Genomic DNA, 18012 nt, shown 5'->3' with positions numbered 1-18012 from the left:
GCAGCCTGTGCCAGCACTTCACCACTCTCTCAGTAAAAAAACCCCCTCTGACATCTTGCTTGGGTTCATGGTGGCTGGCACCAAAATCCTGAATGTCCCTGGTGGTTTTGACAGAATTTAGATGTTGTTAAAATTGCTTATTGAAGTTTCATATCCCCGAGTAATAGCAACCATACAAATCAAATCCCTAATGCATCGCCTTTAAAGTCAGCTTCATTGCAAAACACAGTGCTTTTTGCTCTGTTGCTCCCGGAATATGTCTCTGCCACACCTTTCTTTCATTGTGGCACTCCTTTCCTGAGTACTGAAGTTATGGTATATGGGTACGCTCCCCATTTTTACTGCATCCCGATTTTATCCCGATTTTATCACCCTTGATTTGTGTTGTATTAGTATGTGTGAAATGCAGCCTTTCTGCCACGCTGGCTGGTGGGAAGCAATGCCAGCGGGCCAAGGAGGTGATTCTTCCCATGTGCTCCGTGCTGCTGAGGCCACACCTGGAGTACCATGTCCAGTTGTCAGCTCCCTGGTGTGAGAAGTACGTGGATATACTGGAATGAGACCAACAAAGGACTACAAAGATCACCAAGAAATGGGAGCACCTCACATAAGAAAGTCTGAGAGAGCTAGGACCTGGAGAAGAGGAGGGGCAGGGGGATCTCATCAATGTCAAAAAATACCTGAAGAGAGAGGGCAAAGAGGATGGAGCCAGGCTCTTTTCAGGGTGCTCAGTGCCAGGACAAGAGCCCATGGTCACAAACTGGAACACAGGAGGTTCCCCCTGAACACCAGGCAGCACTTCTGTGCTGTGAGGGTGGCTGAGCACTGGCACAGCTGTCCAGAGGCTGCAGATCTCCTCCTTGGAGATCTTCAGAAGCCGCCTGGCTGTGGCCCTGTGCACGCTGCTCTGGGTTGGGCAGAAGGACACAGAGGGCACTACCAGCCCCAGCTATGCTGTGATTTTGGGTCAGAAAAATAAACTGGAGCATATTCTGACAAGAATCAGCTCTGACTCGGAGCTGGAGGAGGAAAGCTGCAGGTACATGTCGAAGTCAACAGAGGGCATCGTGACCACATGCACTAATGAAGATCTGCAAGGATGCCTTTAGACGATGTACACATAAAAACTTAGATGTTTATATATATTTTTTTGAAATACCGAATACCTTATTGCATTACAAATACTATTTTTATATGTGCTTATATGTGCACACATGTATTTGTATACACAGACATCAAGATGATTAAACTATCTATCTGGTCAGAGTATTACATTGATGCTGACGTGGGAAAGCAGAACTGGAAGAACTACCACTGCATCCCAATGATTGCTATCAGTGCCCTATGTTTTGAAAAACCATATTTAACACAAAATATGTTTTCAGGTGATTCCTACCATCTTTGGTAAATCCTTTTGTTGTACTCCTCTTTTTGGTAAGAGTGAGCACGGTAAGGTATATCCAGAAAGAAAAAAAAAGGTGGGATTCTGTTTTCCAGCTTTGCCCAAAGCAAGATTGTGTATTGCTTTTTGGACCGTTTCACCTACTGATCTGCTTAGAACTTCCTGTCACTGGAGAACTAAAGCAAGGCGACGAGCAAGAAAGCTACAGCAAGTCCATGGCCACAGTGAGTTGCTCTATGTGAGGTTCTGCACCAAGCAAAGAGATGGCAATGTGTGGTCAGTATGGGAGAAATAGGGTGGAGGAAGACAAGTGGGACAGGTCCAGATGCAAAATAGCAGCATACCTCAGTTTCAAAGAGGATGCAAGGACAACTGTCTCAAAAGCATATCAGGAATCCTGGAATGTACTCTCTTCTGTTGGTATTTTACAGAGATCTGCAGCTCCCAACTGCTTGCAGAAGAGTTAAGTGTTTGGGACATTCCTTTGTTGCTGGAGCTTAGGGGATCACACGTAGGCGAGCAGGCATCAGGTGCACAGAATTGCTGCAGTTTTGAGTTAGTGGGGAGCTAGACAGAAATCCCAGTCTCCCCATAGAGCTCCAGATCTGGATCTTCTGACAGAACCCATTTGGGTTCTCTCACACCAGATGGTGCTTTGCACAAAAGGGCATCATTCCAAGCTGTAACCTTGACATACATATGACCTCCTTGCATACCGTGGTTAAACACCCAGCACCCTGCCCCTGGCAGAGTCTTGTGATGGAAGCTGCAATCCAGCTGCCTCACCTGAGGGAGTGACACTTTGCATTTAAATGTTAGGCACCTAGTGAAGCCATCTTCCTAAAGCAAGTACCTAAATTCCCTGCGTGGTCAGCAGGTGTCTTTGAAAATAAGTCCCCAGGAGATACTGTCTGCCTAACTTATATGCATGAACTAAGGCCAACACAACCTTGCTTGGGGCCTTCAAGGATTCCTGCCTCTGCTTTTATTGTACTGCAAAAGCGAATGATCAGGGTAGGATGTGTTTCACCTCACTGTAGTTATCAAGAAGTCAGACACCTGTTTTGGTGAGTCTTCTGGGCACCTATGGGAAGTGCAGGAAGGCTTGTGGTTTGAGAGGGTTATTCATCTCACGCCAAGATGTGTGTCAAGGATTGTCATGCTAAGGTTAGCCATGGCTGTGCCCTCTGCTGAGCATAGAAGGAACACAGATCACCTACATTAAACAACTAACTTTGAGATAGATAAAGCTGGCAAGGAAAGAACTTATCCCATTTAAGAGGGAATGCCTCCATAGCCATGGAAAATTCAGGAGCTATGTGGGTGTCTTGTTAGGCTGGGTCCTTCCCAGCAGTGTCACAGGTATACAACCCTGCTACCACTCTGCAAACAGGAAGAGATAGTGCCAACCTTAGACATCAGTTTGCTTCACTTTTATTAGATCTGTGCTTCAGGAAGAAAGTGGGAGCTCTGCCTTTGAAGTCCTTCCCTATGATTTCTTTCCATCTGACTTCCTCTTGGGGATTGTTTTGCAACATCAGTGGATAGCTTTGCATACCAGTAAGTTCGTGTAACTTGTGAAATTTAGTTCCCCAGGCTTTACTCAGTTCTAGAAACTAGTGACCTGATAGCTATGAGCAAAGACTGCAGATGAGGCCAGACGCAGCACATGGAAGCTATGTCTGAACATGAGAAAAAGCCTGTGATATTTCTATTAAGTTATGTAGGAGAAATGAATGGTTCTCTGCAGTACAGCATTGTGCAGTGGCCATAATTCAAAGATTTGAAATGGGAATTAGGATAAGATGATACGTCACTGATTCTTTCCATTTCCTGTGCCAAATTTGTCATTTAAACTTCTTCACAGACAGATCATCCCAGAGCTGATCATAAAGTGCCAGTTAGATTTCACATTTAATGAAATAAAGAAAAAGTACTTTCATATGTCTTAAGCTCCCATTTCCTTTTTCAAGTCTTTAATAAAAATGAAACCCAGCAACACTTTGTATTTTTAAATACCTGTAAAATTCACTGATTTTATTACCAATGGAAAATTGTGTAAATGTGAAATGAAAATGTGGAAAGTTTCCACAGAAGTTCTCGTGTTCACTACAATCTCACCTCTGTGCCATAACACAGCCATTAAAAAATGCAGTGACTGCAATATTTCACTTGCTTTGATTCCAGATGCTCCAGTAAATGTGGTAATTCACATAAATATAAAACCTAAATAACAAGGCAGTTAGCTTGCAGATGCCCTTCAAGAGATATATGTTACATCAAAGAAATGGCACGCTTCTGTCCAGGGAATGGCTTTGCTTTTGCTCTGATCTCCCAATCCTTCTAATCCACAGAGAGGAGAGATTTTGTGATTCACGGGAAATTTTACCCCAGGAGTCAGGGGTATTTTTTTGCAGGAAAATAGAAAATATCTGAAGTAATAAATTTCCATTTTTAGATAATCTTTCCCTTATGAAAGTCAAAGTTCTCTCTGAAGTACGATATTAGCATTCTTCTTGAGGCTTTCTCAGTGATAACAGTGTGATAAACGTAGTGCATTTCCTGCACCTAAGATCACTGTCGCTTTTACACTATAAGTGCTGTATTGCACCTGGACCAGGGAAAGCCCTGATCTAGCTCCACAAACAAACTGACACCGTGAAAATCAAGGTGCGTGCTCTGCCTTAAAATGCAGTTTGCCCTTTAAGCCATAATTGATAGAGATTAGATATATGAACATTGCTTTTTGCGATACTGTGTGACAGTCTGTTAATACAGTACATTATAACATTTATAGCACGGTCATGCTCCTGGGGGGCACTGACTCTTTGCTGCAGTGTAGGCTGGGCTATGCCTGCTGAGAAGCAGCTCTGGGGGTCGTGGTGGACGTCAAACTGGCCGTGAGCTGGCAACGTGCCCTGGCAGCCAAGAAGGCCAACAGCCTCCTGGGCTGCAATAGCAGGTCGAGAGAGGTGATTATTTCCCTCTGTTTGGTGCTTGTCGGACTACATCTGCAGAACTCTATCCAATTTTCTCTTCCCAGTGCGAGAAAATATTGTGACAGAGGCAAGTGACACGCAGGAAGTACCCATTAGATATTAGGCAAAAACATGGTCAAACACTGAAACTGGGAACTAGAGAGTTGGTGGGGTCTCCACTCTGGGAGATATCCCAAATTTAGCTGGACAGGGCCTTGAGATCTTCCTGGCCCCACCAGGCCATGTGGACCAGATGACCTCCAGAGGACCCTTCCAACCTCTACCACTCCATGATTCTATGTTTGGATACAAATTTTCTACTATATTATCATGAACAGAAAGCAAATCCTTTCTAATGAGCAAAGTTATGCCTACTTAAAGGAAAGCATGTTTGGGACCTTAACGGGAGTAGTGCTGATAGCAATACCTAACAATTTAATACTGCAAGACACAAAGCACCTCCCAAAATCTCCCAGCAGCCAACAGTGACAAATGACCTACATGAGGATGCGGATAGAACTGCACTGAACTCTTAGTACAGCTTGGTTCTACTTACATACAGCTTTATGGTAAATACAAGAACACTGAGCAAAGATATTTATAGGAATGGAGTTAGGTACTGTGCCCTTGTCCTGGGCACCTGCCTAGCTGTCCCCAGGGTTATCCAACCTGCTCTGAAGGAGCTCCAAGAAGGAGAGTTTTCAGCACTTTTGACAGTCTATTCCTAACCTCTTGTATTATTACTGTGGGAAAGTTTCACCTCTACCGTATACCTACCTCAGGCTGGTTTCCCTATCAAAGAGAATTTTTTATCAGTTTGATACAATTTGTTCTTTAAAAAAGTCTGTTCATAGTTTCTTATCTCTTTATTACCTCCAAGGTGCTAAAATGTGCATAAAAGTGTTGAAATAGTCTGGAATTCCCGTTTCTCCTTCTGTTAAAAATGAAATGCTTTAGCACTCTGCCACCATCTCAGTCCTTCTCCAGGCCTCTGAAGACCACCAAAAGGTGCTTCTCTGATTCCTTAAGTAGTCCAGGGTGAATTCCAGCGAGTCCTGACAACCTTCATTTGCAGTTTCTAAGCGAAAGTCTGTAAGTAAAACTTTATATATACATCTTATATTTATTGTTAGGTTACAGAGAATAAAGAAAAAGTTCAATAACATTTAAGCAGTCTAGGATGACACATGATAAGTCTATGCACTGAGGTTGGTGTTTCAACAGTATAGAAACTTGTATCATGATCCTGACAGACAGATCACTCGTACTAACACAAAAAGGAAAGATCAATACTAAACTCTTCTAAACTAGCTGTTGGTCTACCTTTAGGGATTTCTAGATAACTAATGTTAATTTCTTTTCCTCCCCGGATAGACTTAACAAAAACTGAACCCAAAAAAGTGAACTTCACCTTCTCCATTCCACATCTTAATACAAGGTCTCATCATTTTTAACATGTTAACGTGGAGATGGGACAGGAGCTGTCTGAAAAGGTTTTTTCCCCTGTGTTCTGGCTTCCAGTGCAGTCAGTGCTGTGATGGCAGGAATGATGAGCAGGAGACAGGTCCCAGCCCTGTGTCAGGTGAAGGCCTTGGCCATGCAGTCTGGGTACTGCACACAGCTGCCTGCAGCAGGGCTGTGCTCACTTCTGGCAGTTTAGTTTGCTGTTATCAGCATCTAAATTAACCAGTTTTAGCCAGTTCAAGTATGTCTACGTGAGTGGGAGTGAAGTGCAGCCATACCCCTAAACATTGCTTCAGGGTGATGGGAGTGCCTGGATCAAGCTTGACTTCTTTGGGAAAATGATATCTGTGGATCTCCGAGGCTGCTTTCAAGCACAAAGAAAGGTAATGTCCTTCTAGGTCATCAGATGCTCCAACATCCCAAATCACAAAATAGTAGCCTAAAGTACAACAGAGCTACTTTTACAGGAATAAGGAATATCCATTCCAGAGATTTTCCCTCACTCTAAGCAATGCACTGCTTCTGCCTGCAGGGCCCAGACTGGCAGCTCAGTCTGCTCAGGTGCTGCAGGGATTTGCTGTGCCCGCAGCTCCATGGCTCAGGGTCAGTGTCATGCTGGAAGCCATAGGTGTGGCTGAATCAGGGTTGGAGCGAGTGAGCAGCATGGGGAACTTGTGTTAAACAGAGAACATGTGGGACAACGAAACATGTTTTCATTTCTGCATGTACCTCTGGTTTCATGGTACTCTCTTGATGCCCTTATTCATACAGCTTGGGCATATTTAAACACTGATCCAACAACATTCAAAAGAAGGAGTTAATACACACTTATTTTCCCTATCAGTTTGTTCTAAAGTGATAGTTTCACAATTTGTCTGAGATATTCTTACACTGATTTCTCTTGTAGATGCAGGCATCTGAATCAGTTTACCTCTTGATGCACTTAGAACTAAATTCACAGTAACTATGCCCTAGCTCAGCTCCAGCATCCCCAAGACCATGGTTCAAGCACATTTATTCTTCCCAATTCTCTACAATTTATTCTTCCCAACTCCAGAGGGAGCTGAGGGAACTTGGAAAGTCATGAAGACACAGGGGCTGGGGAAGGATTGGGACTGTGCGCCGAGCATTGTGTTACCACCACAAAACCCACTGAGTGCCCTGAGGGAAAACCTAGTTGCAGAGATTACTTTCAAAGTTTTTGCTTTGCCCTTGTTCCTCTGACGTGATTTATGCCATGAAACTCTGATCTGACTATGCTTGAAGAACTGCATGGTAAGTAAACTAATCGTATTGTGACTAAAATTGCAGAGCAGACTCACAGCCTCTCTCTTCACCGGTAGTTTTCAAGTTTCGATTGATCTTTCACCACTCCTTTTGTATCTGTTCCTTTGTTAACTGCACATTAGCACTTTTGCGGCAGGACAAAGTACACATCAGCACTGCACAATGCAGGTGTCAGTGTGTAGGAGAGGGGAACAGGACCTCCTCATTAGCATCCACAACCCCTAAGATGTGCCCAGCTCACTTGATAGGAGGCTGAGTGAGGCAGCTGACATGCTAGAGGTAAGGGTGCCAATGAAGAGGGACCTTGGCAGGCTTCAGGAATGGGCCCATGCAAACATCATGAGGTTCAGTGTTGCCAAATGCAAGGTTCTGCACCTGGATTGAAGCAATCCCAAACGTCAGTACAGCCTAGGTCATGGTCTCCCACATCTGGGAGACTCCTCTGGAGTGTATCTGCAGTCAGTGGGAGTGACAGATACTCACAAGACACAATTCAGTCTACCTCCTGCTGTCAGCTACTGCAGGAAAATGGACTAATCACATCCTGGAAGTGACCATCTCTCCATAAAAGAGCTAAGCATACCTATAGGCATCCACACCAGCCTTCCTCCTTGAGCTACCCAACCCATCTTCAGTGGACTGCCATCTGGAAGAGGCAAGGATCCTGTAGGACACAGCTGTGAAATCCAGCAGTTAATGTCTATGTATAGTCCAATGGCCTCAATGACACTGTATGAGTTCCACCTTGAGATGGACACTGAGAGAGGATTTGCCTTATCAGTTTTAATTTTTTTTTCTCTCTAATGTCATTTAACATTTTTTTGTCTTGTTTGGAGATGGAGAACACACTCTCAGAGCCTTTGCCACAGAGGTACACGTGTCATCTGTCTAGCTGCATTCTTGGCATATTTGCTGGAGTACAGTCACATTACTGTCTAACAGACTAATATCAAATACCTGTAATGTCCCTCCCAAACAACCGCAAGTGTAGTTAATGTAATTCTGGAATTCCTGCTGGCAACCTAGTAGAAAACGATAATGGAATAAAGATACAGTTGGGAAACAGTTAAAGAAATCCGGTGAGACATCCTTGTGGGTGGTAGCACACAGACAATAGGACCCGAACACCCAGGACACACAGTGAGGCACAACCACCTACGCAAGGACATGGCTGCCTACCCTGCATGAATAAGTTTTGCTACCTAAAGTAACCCAGGGCCTGGTCAGGCTACTGCCAGCCAGCACCCATGACCTCCAGCTGCTTGTCACTGCAGCAGGAAAACAAACAAACCTTCATGCTTTGTTACACGGCTCTCCAAATGCTTGCCCTGTCCAGGCTATTTTTATTCCAGAACAATGAAGAGTATTGATTGCTATGAGCTGATACCTGCCTCTAACAGGAGCTGCTTTGGCCGTCGTGAGAGATGTCCTTGCAAAGGAAGCTTCCAAAATATCTAGCAGCAAAACAGTGTTTGATGTGACACTGAGTAATTTTTCCATGCCTCAGTTTATTTTAAGTAAAGGAAATCTCATATCTTTATCTATTATGGAAGGCTGTTATAAAGTCACATTAATAGTCATAAAGCAATTCAAGTTTCTTGAATGTGAGGTCCTATAAATGACAAGTGATATTATATCATTAATATCTTAATAATGAGATAGCTCAGGTAATGTTTAACTGTAGAATAAACCAACAGTAGTAAAAATAACACTTAGACAAGCATTAATTGTTCTTCTAATCAAAACATTCAAGGAAATAGAATTCAATTTCTAAAAACTGAATTGATTCTATGAACACAGATTTACAAACACTTTATCTTCAGTGTGTAAAGGTTATCAGCATAGGTTAATAAATTCTTCATGAGTAACAATTATACCTCGAATCTCTTTTCAAATGCTAACCAGGAATACAATATGTCAGTGGCATTTCACATGCTTTCTTTTTATACCATCAAAGCAAATTATCATGTATATATTGACATCGTCATCACAAAATATCAATACACATATATAAAGTATTTTATAATGATCAGGAGAGCCCCAGCTCATTCTTTTACATGACCGAGCCATTCTAATGCTTGTATTTGCATCGCTATTAATATTCATCCGTGTTTGTGTTGGAATTATTGTTAGTATCCATTTGTCTGACGTCGTATCTGTGGACACTTAGCTACTAATTTTTCTTTGTCTTAAGGAGACACCCACCGTCCAGCATATCTTTTATTCCTTCTGTGCATTCTGCTTTTACCTTGTTCCTTAGCCATAAACACGATCCACTTTAATCCCCTCCATCCTGTCTTCAAAACACTAAGCCTATCCAAGCTTTTCTGTGACACAAGACACATGAGGTTTAAGGAAGACATGAACAGATTTGCACAACTTCCATCAAAGCTGCTCTCCTCTGCACAAGTTTCTGGTCCCCTATATAACCCTCACTGATCCCTAATCAATGCAGTGAAGGCAAACAGGATAAGGATACAGCATGGCCTGCGCTGGGCTTCTTGTTGTCACACCAGGACACGACTCTCTTGACTCTCCTGGGGCACTCTGCAGGTCCCCCAGGGTGGTGGGGCACTGAAACATATCCCAACAGAAACTATGGGCATGGTTCTCCTTTCAGGACTGTGCTAGTTGACCTGTTTGTCCCAGGTAATAAAATCTAAAGGTGGAAGGTGGGAGATCTGCCTGAAACTACTCTGCTACATAGGAAAAAGAAGGCAAGAAGACCCAAAACAACTTTGAAGAGAAAAAAAAAAAGCATCCTCATTCTTGCAGCGCCCCAAAGAACAGAATCCTTAAGTTATCTTTCCACCTGGCTACTTGGAGGTAAGGCAAACTTTAATTTCAGACATCAGACGCATCTCTGTTATGTGTGCACGCACATCTGGCTGCCACAGAGATGGAGGAGTGTGTGAACAGAGGACAATGGGTTGCCAAAGCTCGCGTGTGATAACTTCCACAGAAGTAGCACTCCCTACCCCCTGCAAGAGCTGTCCTGCTTACATAACCCCGCTTGAATCACAATTGCTTGCCGCAGCTTCTGGGATAAGAGTCAAAAGATTGAGTTTAAATATTAACAAAATGCTCTGTGAGGTACAATGCAGTCAAGGCTGAGCAGGATGTTCTGCAGTTGGGTTGTACCCTTTTTGAAAAATCTTAGGTTTCAGTTACCTGCTCATGTGTACACAATAAGATTTCATTTTCCGCTACTAGTTGTTTGGCAAGAGAAGACATGATTTGTTGTCCTTAAGAAACGCATCTTTCCCTCATTTTGTTCAATTAATCCCAGAATTCTCTTTTTTCAGCCCAGAATGAGTGATTGCCACTTTCTGCTTCCCTGCCCCATTCCAGTGGAGCACCCATAACTTCAAACTCCATCTGAAGAGGGAGGAAAATGGGAAGGGATGGGTTCACAGGAGGAGGAGGAGGACTAGGAGCAGAGTGGTGGGAACATCTCTGCTCCTCCACAGCCTGGGACAGACTTCTGAGCCTGCCAGAGGTGGGTGGCCCAGCTGCAGGGCTGACTACCACAGGACCCCAAATGGGCTGATGTCATGGAGAGGCTCTGGATATGGGACTGCAGAAACAGTGTCTCCATTTTTGGCATGTCTCACTGTAAAGAGTTATGTTTTAATCAATAACTGAAAGGGCAAATCAAAACCAATTGCATAACAGTAACTGAGACTTGGCCTCAGGTGGACCTGAAGAACCCTAGAAGCTTCAGAAACTTCTTATAATGCTCAACAAAGGGAGAAGGCTTCTTTTAGAGAGGAATATCTTTTTGAGAAAGCACCCAGGAGAAAATAGAGGAAGATTTTGGGGCTTGCCCCTCTGAGAACTGGATGGCTCTTCCTTTATGTGGGATCACCAGGACCCTTTAGGATATCACAAACCACATAAAAAACTTTGGGTATATCATTTATTTATTGTGATTGCTGATGAAGAGCTGACACCAATGGCAACAACAGCAACATACTATATCTTGCACCATACATCTCAGGTGGAAATCCACATGCACCTTCTCCTGATGGTGAAACACTGCCATCCAAAACCAATTGCAGTCTGACTCCTCGGTGCCTATTAAAACGGGCCCTGAGGCTGCAGTTCAGAAAATAAAGGGTTGGACTGGATAGAATAGAAAGCAGAATGACTTAACAAAATGAAGGAGTATACGAGTATGTGTGGATGTTTTTCCACATACACATCACAGGACAGAGGGTATTTAATCAGGGCTTGTACTGATAGTGACATTAGACAACAACCTACTCACATTTATCAGGTGTGCTTATACATGCTTTTTACGTGGGGCCCATCCTGAGTCATAAGTGAAAATTTATTTCCAGGAGACCTTGGAAAGCGTTACATCACCCAAGTACAGGTAGTAATTGAGAGGTATTTAACTTTTGATCATAAAGGCAGCTAATAAAAAGAATGCAAATATTTGTGTGTTTTTTTTTTAAATGAAATTTACTATCATATAAAAAGCTACTATTACACTTATAGTAACAAATCCTAGAAAGTTAGTTATCATTAAAGCCTCTATAAAGGATATAACCGACTGGGGTAAGGGATGCGACGTGAATGGAGCATCGCCTCAAACTCTTTCGCTTTTTAATAGTGCTTCAGGATTGAGCTTTAGGCCTCAGAAACCTGTGGTTTTGTGGCATTACAAAGAGCAGGCATTCGATGTCCACTGACACTCAGATTTGATGACCCAAGCATACTCACTCCAAGAGCGTGGTCTGTGTAACCACTTTTTCATATATTCGTATGAAGGAGAGTCTGAAGGCTCTCTTTGGAGGATCACCTTGCAGGCCTTCAGCTGTCTGTTTCCAGCCTACTGATTCAGTGTTCCCCACTTTCCCTCGCCTATAACCACCCAGTGGTGCTTACAGAGGCTCCCAGGTGCTGTTGGTCCCATTCCGAGGAGCATTTGCTTTCTCAACCTCGAGGGGAGAGCCCCACTGGAAATCCTGTTCTATTTCATGCTCTTTCTGTCTACTGTGAATTCCCTTATTTGTTGACCTTACTAGCTGTTGATTCCTGTGCTGTTTACTGACTCCCCCATGCTCCTCCTTAAGGGACCTGTATCCAGGATTACAGTTGTTTTTTCCCAGGCCCTCTGCTGCCCTTCAGGTAGACAGTTCCACTTCTTAATGCCTTCTTTCCAGGTCCTTTTGCAAGGAGCTCAGCATATGGCAGATTCCCGTTTTACTTTTGCCCCGAAGACGTCTCCACAGTCCAGCACCCCAAGCCCCATGGGTGACTCAGTGGGAACGATGCCAGCTATTGAGAAAGAAGATAATTTCCTGGAGCAGTTATCTTTTCAGAGACGGCCTTGATCCTAAACTGATTAGAGCCATTATTTTTAGCTTGTTCCCTCTGACTGACTTCAAGCTGAAGCAGCGTGTCCAGGAACAAAGGGGAGCACCAGCCCGAGCTGCAGGCAAGTGGCCAGGGTCTGGTCCTTGGAAGCTGCACAAAAGGGCCGGACCAAAGGACTTTCCCAGAGCACTGGGAGTGTTGCTGCTGATGCCTGCCATTTACAAAAGGACTGGCACACATGGCTTTGAGTCAACCAGGCTGTAGATACAGATGGCAGTAGGGGCCAACACGGGATCCAGAGTCGGCCACTGGACTGACCAGAGCCATAGGAGGATGAGCTCTAAAAAGGGCTCTTCCTGGAACAGGGTTGGCGTGTGCTATGAGTCCTTGCCATGACAGGAACAGCTCCAAGGCCCCACTGAACACCCAAAACAGAGCAGTGAAAGCAGAACTTGTCTTCTTTCTCCCTTGTGTTGGGACCTGAGCTGCCTTCACCCACAGAACCATAATACTTCCCTTGAACAGTGCTGTACCTGATACCACTTCACTGTATGGGGTATTTTTATTTTTTTTACTGTGACAAAATGCCAGTCTTGTATATTGCCTCACATAAATAGTGCTAGTAAGGAGTGCTGCTGTAGTTATCTCATCAAGCTCTATTTACTCCTTCCTACCTCTACCTTCTCTCTGGCAGACAGCACACCAGGTCAGGTCACCTGTTGACCCACACAGAGATGCTTGGTCATTTCCATATATCATCCTGCAAGCAAGCAGATAGTAGAATTATTCAGGGGTGAGCAGGCTTCTGGGTGCAAGATGGTGATGTACAGCTGGGAGACTTGTATGGAAATGTTTGTGAGCCTCCACAGGGAAAAAGGTAAAAGCAGTCCCTGCAGATGTTATTCAACTGACTGCTTATATCGATAGAAAAATGAATATATATATATAAAAGAATTTCAGTGATACTCAATTGCAATACAGAAGCTGGAAGTCTGTCTCCTAATAATTGCCAAAATAGCCAAGGAAGCAAGGCTCCTTGAACAATCTGCTGCTGTCCTGACATAGGATCAAAATAAAACACACTGCATCCCGTGACCACCCGGTTTGTGCAATCCCAGGGGAAGAGCAAGCTGGTAAAAAGGTGAGCTCGGGTTAAAATTTCCAAATCCAGATGTGATTTCAAGCAGTTACAAAGAGTGGGGACACTGAACAGCTCTGGGACAAACATCTCTGAGCAAATAGCTGGACTGGTGGTGTGGGGAAGCTCAGACCCCGGAGCTGGAAGCTCAGGAGTCTGCAGAGGCAGAGAGCTGCAGGTGTACCACAGCAGGGCACCGGAGGTGGGTATGGCCCTTCAGTGGAACAGCACCATTTGTACACAGGCCCATAAATACCTAATGCAACGTGATTCCTTCTGTCACAAAATGTACTTTTTGAAGGCAGTAGGCTTGCAGCTGGAAATGGCAGCGCTGTCAGGCTGTGTGACTCACAGCCATGTTAAAGGTGAAGCACTGTGGCAGGGTGCAGGAAAGCTCATCCCTTCCTGGAGGGGAAGTGCCCCTCTACTAGACGAGCACAGCTTTGTTGTTCTGTGAGCAAAACCCCAGATCATTTCATTTGGCACATTCTTGCAAAACAAGCCGAAACTGATAGGAATCCAAGAACTGATAAGACACATGGAGAAATATTGGGAAATACATTCTTCCATGTTGCTGTTACCCGAGGAAAACCTCAGGCTCAATTCAGACCGTTTAAAGAATTGCACAGTCTAAAGTATCTGGAGATAATGGAGGTTTTTATTGCACTGCTATCTGCAAAGGTTTACCACATAGAGAGACACAGAGCACAAACATAATTACAAGGAGCTGGTTCTGACTTACTTCTTGAGTATATTCAAATGTTCCACCAGCTATGTAGAAATGTCTACTGCATATATATATTTGTTCAGCTTATTTTTTAAACTACCTCTAATGGTGTTTCAAAATGGATAAGCAAATAAAAGCGTGCTCTGATGGGCTTTAAAAAGGAAATGGAGAACAGTGCCTGGGGCTTGCTTGGGAAGCACAGTACTGGCACCTGCTTGCAGAAGGCCAACACCAGGCATTGTGTTGGCCATTCATGACTGCTGCTTGGTGCTGGGTTTGCTTTCATGCCAGTCTGACTTTGCTCTTATTTTACAGATACTATTTGTTGTCATTAACTGACACACATGTGATCATTGTTGTGGTCTTTAAGGCTTAGAATCATAGAATCATATAATGGTTTGTGTTGGAAGGAACCTTAAAGCCCCAACCCCTGCCGTGGGCTGGCTGCCCCCCACCAGCTCAGGCTGCCCAGGGCCCCATCCAACCCGGCCCTGAGCACCTCCAGGGATGGTGCACCCACAGCTCTATGGGCAGCTGTGCCAGGGCCTCGCTGCTCTCTGAGTGAAAATTTCCTCCCATCTTCTAATGCAGTTCTCCTTTCTTTTAGTTCAGAACCATTCATCTTATCCCATCACTATCTACCTATGTAAAAAGTTGATTTCCCCCGTTTATAATCTCCCTTTAAATTACTGAAGGGCTGCAATGAAGCCTCCCCAGAGCCCTCTCTTCTCCAGGCTGAACGAGCCCAGTTCCCTCATTCTGTCTATTAGAAGCACCCTGGCTGTCCTGTGTGAAGGCAAGAACAAGGCTGAGGTCACGGGCATGACTTGGGGACAGAGTCATGGACAACAGCAGTGATGGTTGGGCAAATGGGCCTTTTCTTGTCCACTAACATGAGTGTCAGCCCCTTCCAGCCCTGCACATGTCACAGCTCCTGGGCTGCAGCTGACCAAGTCCAGGCAGTAGAGGAAGAAACTATTCCTCCCTCTGGCGCCTGCTTTTGCATGCTAGGACGGAGAGACCTGCCATGACACCCAGAGAGAGCTGGGACTTCCCACCTTGTTCGCATGTATTCACACAGTGGACCTGCCCAGTGTGAGCAGGACAGGGCTGTGGTTGGGCCACCAGCAGGAGCACTGTGGGTTCCTTGAGATGGGATATACACAGAGATGGGATATACACAGCGATGGGATGGGACATACATAGAGGTGTCATATATATAGCTGCTGTGCACAAGTCTGAGGGGACACCATGCAATGCTTCTTCCTTCACCCAGGGAGTCTTTCATTTAGTCTTTCACGTGGCAAGGGCATGCAGATGTCCCACAGGCACCTCTAAGCAGTTCCTCCTGGAGCCAGCAGGCACAGGGTGGAGGAGCAGGGCTGAGCCTCCTGCTCCAGCGCAGCGCAAGCAAGATTATCTCCACCTGTGCTTTGTTTTCAGCTATCTGAACACTCATGACACTGTGTTACACGTACTCCATGTGCACGCAGCAGCAGTGATAACTTCCATACCAAAGGACAGATCACAGCTGGCTGCAGGTCCTCTGACTCAGCCGTCGCCGAAGGGAGAAGTTCTGCAGGGCTCTGTAATTGCACATTGTCCCCGTGCTGTGATTTTAGCCCTGTCAAATCTCAAGTAATGTGCTGCTATATTCAGGCACACTGCTAAAACACAGCTAAATGTTGAATTAGTAAGTCTGGTTTCTCTGATTGCCTCTGATGCAATAAATCTAAGTGACTCAGCTGCTTCATGCAATCAAGAGAGCGCTTCAAGAAACAACAACGGAACTACTTATGTATTGAGCAAAGCATGGCAAGTTCTTCAGAGAGAAAATAGCATTGATATTGGATTAAAAAATGATTTTTGCCTTGAAGAATGAGGCCTAATTTTTAATGCTGACGTAGGAGGATGACAAAACTTTCCTCGCTGTGAAAAACAACACGCAGGAGTTTGTGTTTGTGCTCTTTATGGTATATCATATCATCATAAACAGCCATCATCCAGGCCAAGGTTTCTGACTTACAGGATGCAACAACTATTCAGTGCATAATAAAAGAGAATGAAAATACAGAAGCGTTGTAAAATAAAGATGAATTAAAAATGTGTGTATGTGAATATGGTACCAATCCTTTCATTGGAAATTTCCAGCTACACTGCAAGAAATGCTGCCAGAACAGCACAGTGTGCTCCTGCTTATCACGTGCTCTTCACAAAGGAGTGAAAGCTTCCGTGAGCCCTATCCTAGCAGGGTGTCAGCTCTTTCCATGAGGACCTCTCAGGGTCACCCATTTTTTGCTTTACTTTCTTGAAGGTCCTTCTTGGGGATTCACACCTTCCCAAAGATGCCATCCACAGGCTGAATTCCTGTCCTTGTTCTGGGATGGGTCAGAGGAACTGGTACCCACCAGTGGTGCACACCCCAACTGGCTGCCATGCTTATTGCTGAGCAATATATGTTCCACTTTCCCGCTGAGCTGCCCAGGTAGAGCAGTTTTGTACTTGAAAGGGTTGGAAGAACTCGAGTTTGGAAAGTTTTGTATTACAAGGATCACAGCAGATGGCATTGAGAGGGACATTTGCATGAAGGTTTCACTACGGCTCAACAGCAGGGTGAGCAGCTGGGCAGCAGGGGATGGATGGCCAGAAAGCTGCCCATGAGAACAGAAGCTCTATAAAGCACATGGCAAAGAAAAACATTGGGAAACACACTCGAAATCTGCACAGGTTGGTGCTGTCATGTACATTCTCAGCCAGCTAATCTCCCAGTATTGATACTGGTGTTTATTTAACACTTAGAGAAAGACGTGGAGCTCTTCACGAGACGAGGAAAATGCATCTCCTTTTATGACTGTGGCAGAACTGTTTTCTTCTTTCTCTATGGAAAACAGCTTCTCTCTCCCCGCAGTTACGAGCTGCTCAGACAGTTTGTTACTGCATTATCTACTTCCAGCCACTGTGCCTCCCTCCCATCCCAACCGGAGCAGGAGGTAGCAACACGAAGCCCTCTGGAGCTCACCTATCAGATTTTGAGAGCTGTGAGTGGTTTACAGTTCCCATGAAGGAAGAGGAAGCTGAGGGTGCTTGACATTTGGCAAGGGCTCAACCAGTGATTTATGTACGGCATTCAGCTATCCATATTTCTGGGGCTGCCTGAGAGACAGAGCAATGAGAAATTTCCATTTCTTCCTCTTCTGCTTTTCCTTGGCAGAAAAAAAGCCACACTTTTCCACTTGGCTGTGGCGTTTAGCTGGTGCTTCAGCACCCAGTGTACAGCCACAAGGGTTTAGCACATTTTTTTTCTGCAACGTGGGATGGGGCAAACCCACCTTCTGCATAACCCTTCTGCACCAAACCTCTCCTGCACAAACAAGAGAAAACGGTGCTCTTAACAATACTGCTGACAACACAGAGTGTTTATTCCCTTCGCCACTTCACGTAGTACCTCATTTCTTTGGTGACTTAGTGGGAGCATTCCAGAAGTAAAGCACTTACAGTGGTTCTGGTGAAGCCAGTGACACGACTACTGACTTCAGCAGAGCCAGGAGTCTCTCCTGCACTTGAACCAAGACCTCAAAAAGCTGTCTTACTGTTTCACATTGCAGCATAAACTACCTCAAAGGAGGTTATAGTGGGGTGGAGGTCAGCCTTTTTTCCCAGGTAACAGTGATAGGATAAGAGGCAATGCCTT

The sequence above is a fragment of the Gallus gallus genome, chromosome 1 (assembly GCF_016699485.2).
Source record: "Gallus gallus isolate bGalGal1 chromosome 1, bGalGal1.mat.broiler.GRCg7b, whole genome shotgun sequence".
NCBI lineage: Eukaryota > Metazoa > Chordata > Aves > Galliformes > Phasianidae > Gallus > Gallus gallus.
The sequence above is the reverse complement of the archived record's forward strand: the minus strand, read 5'-3'. Positions refer to the sequence as shown.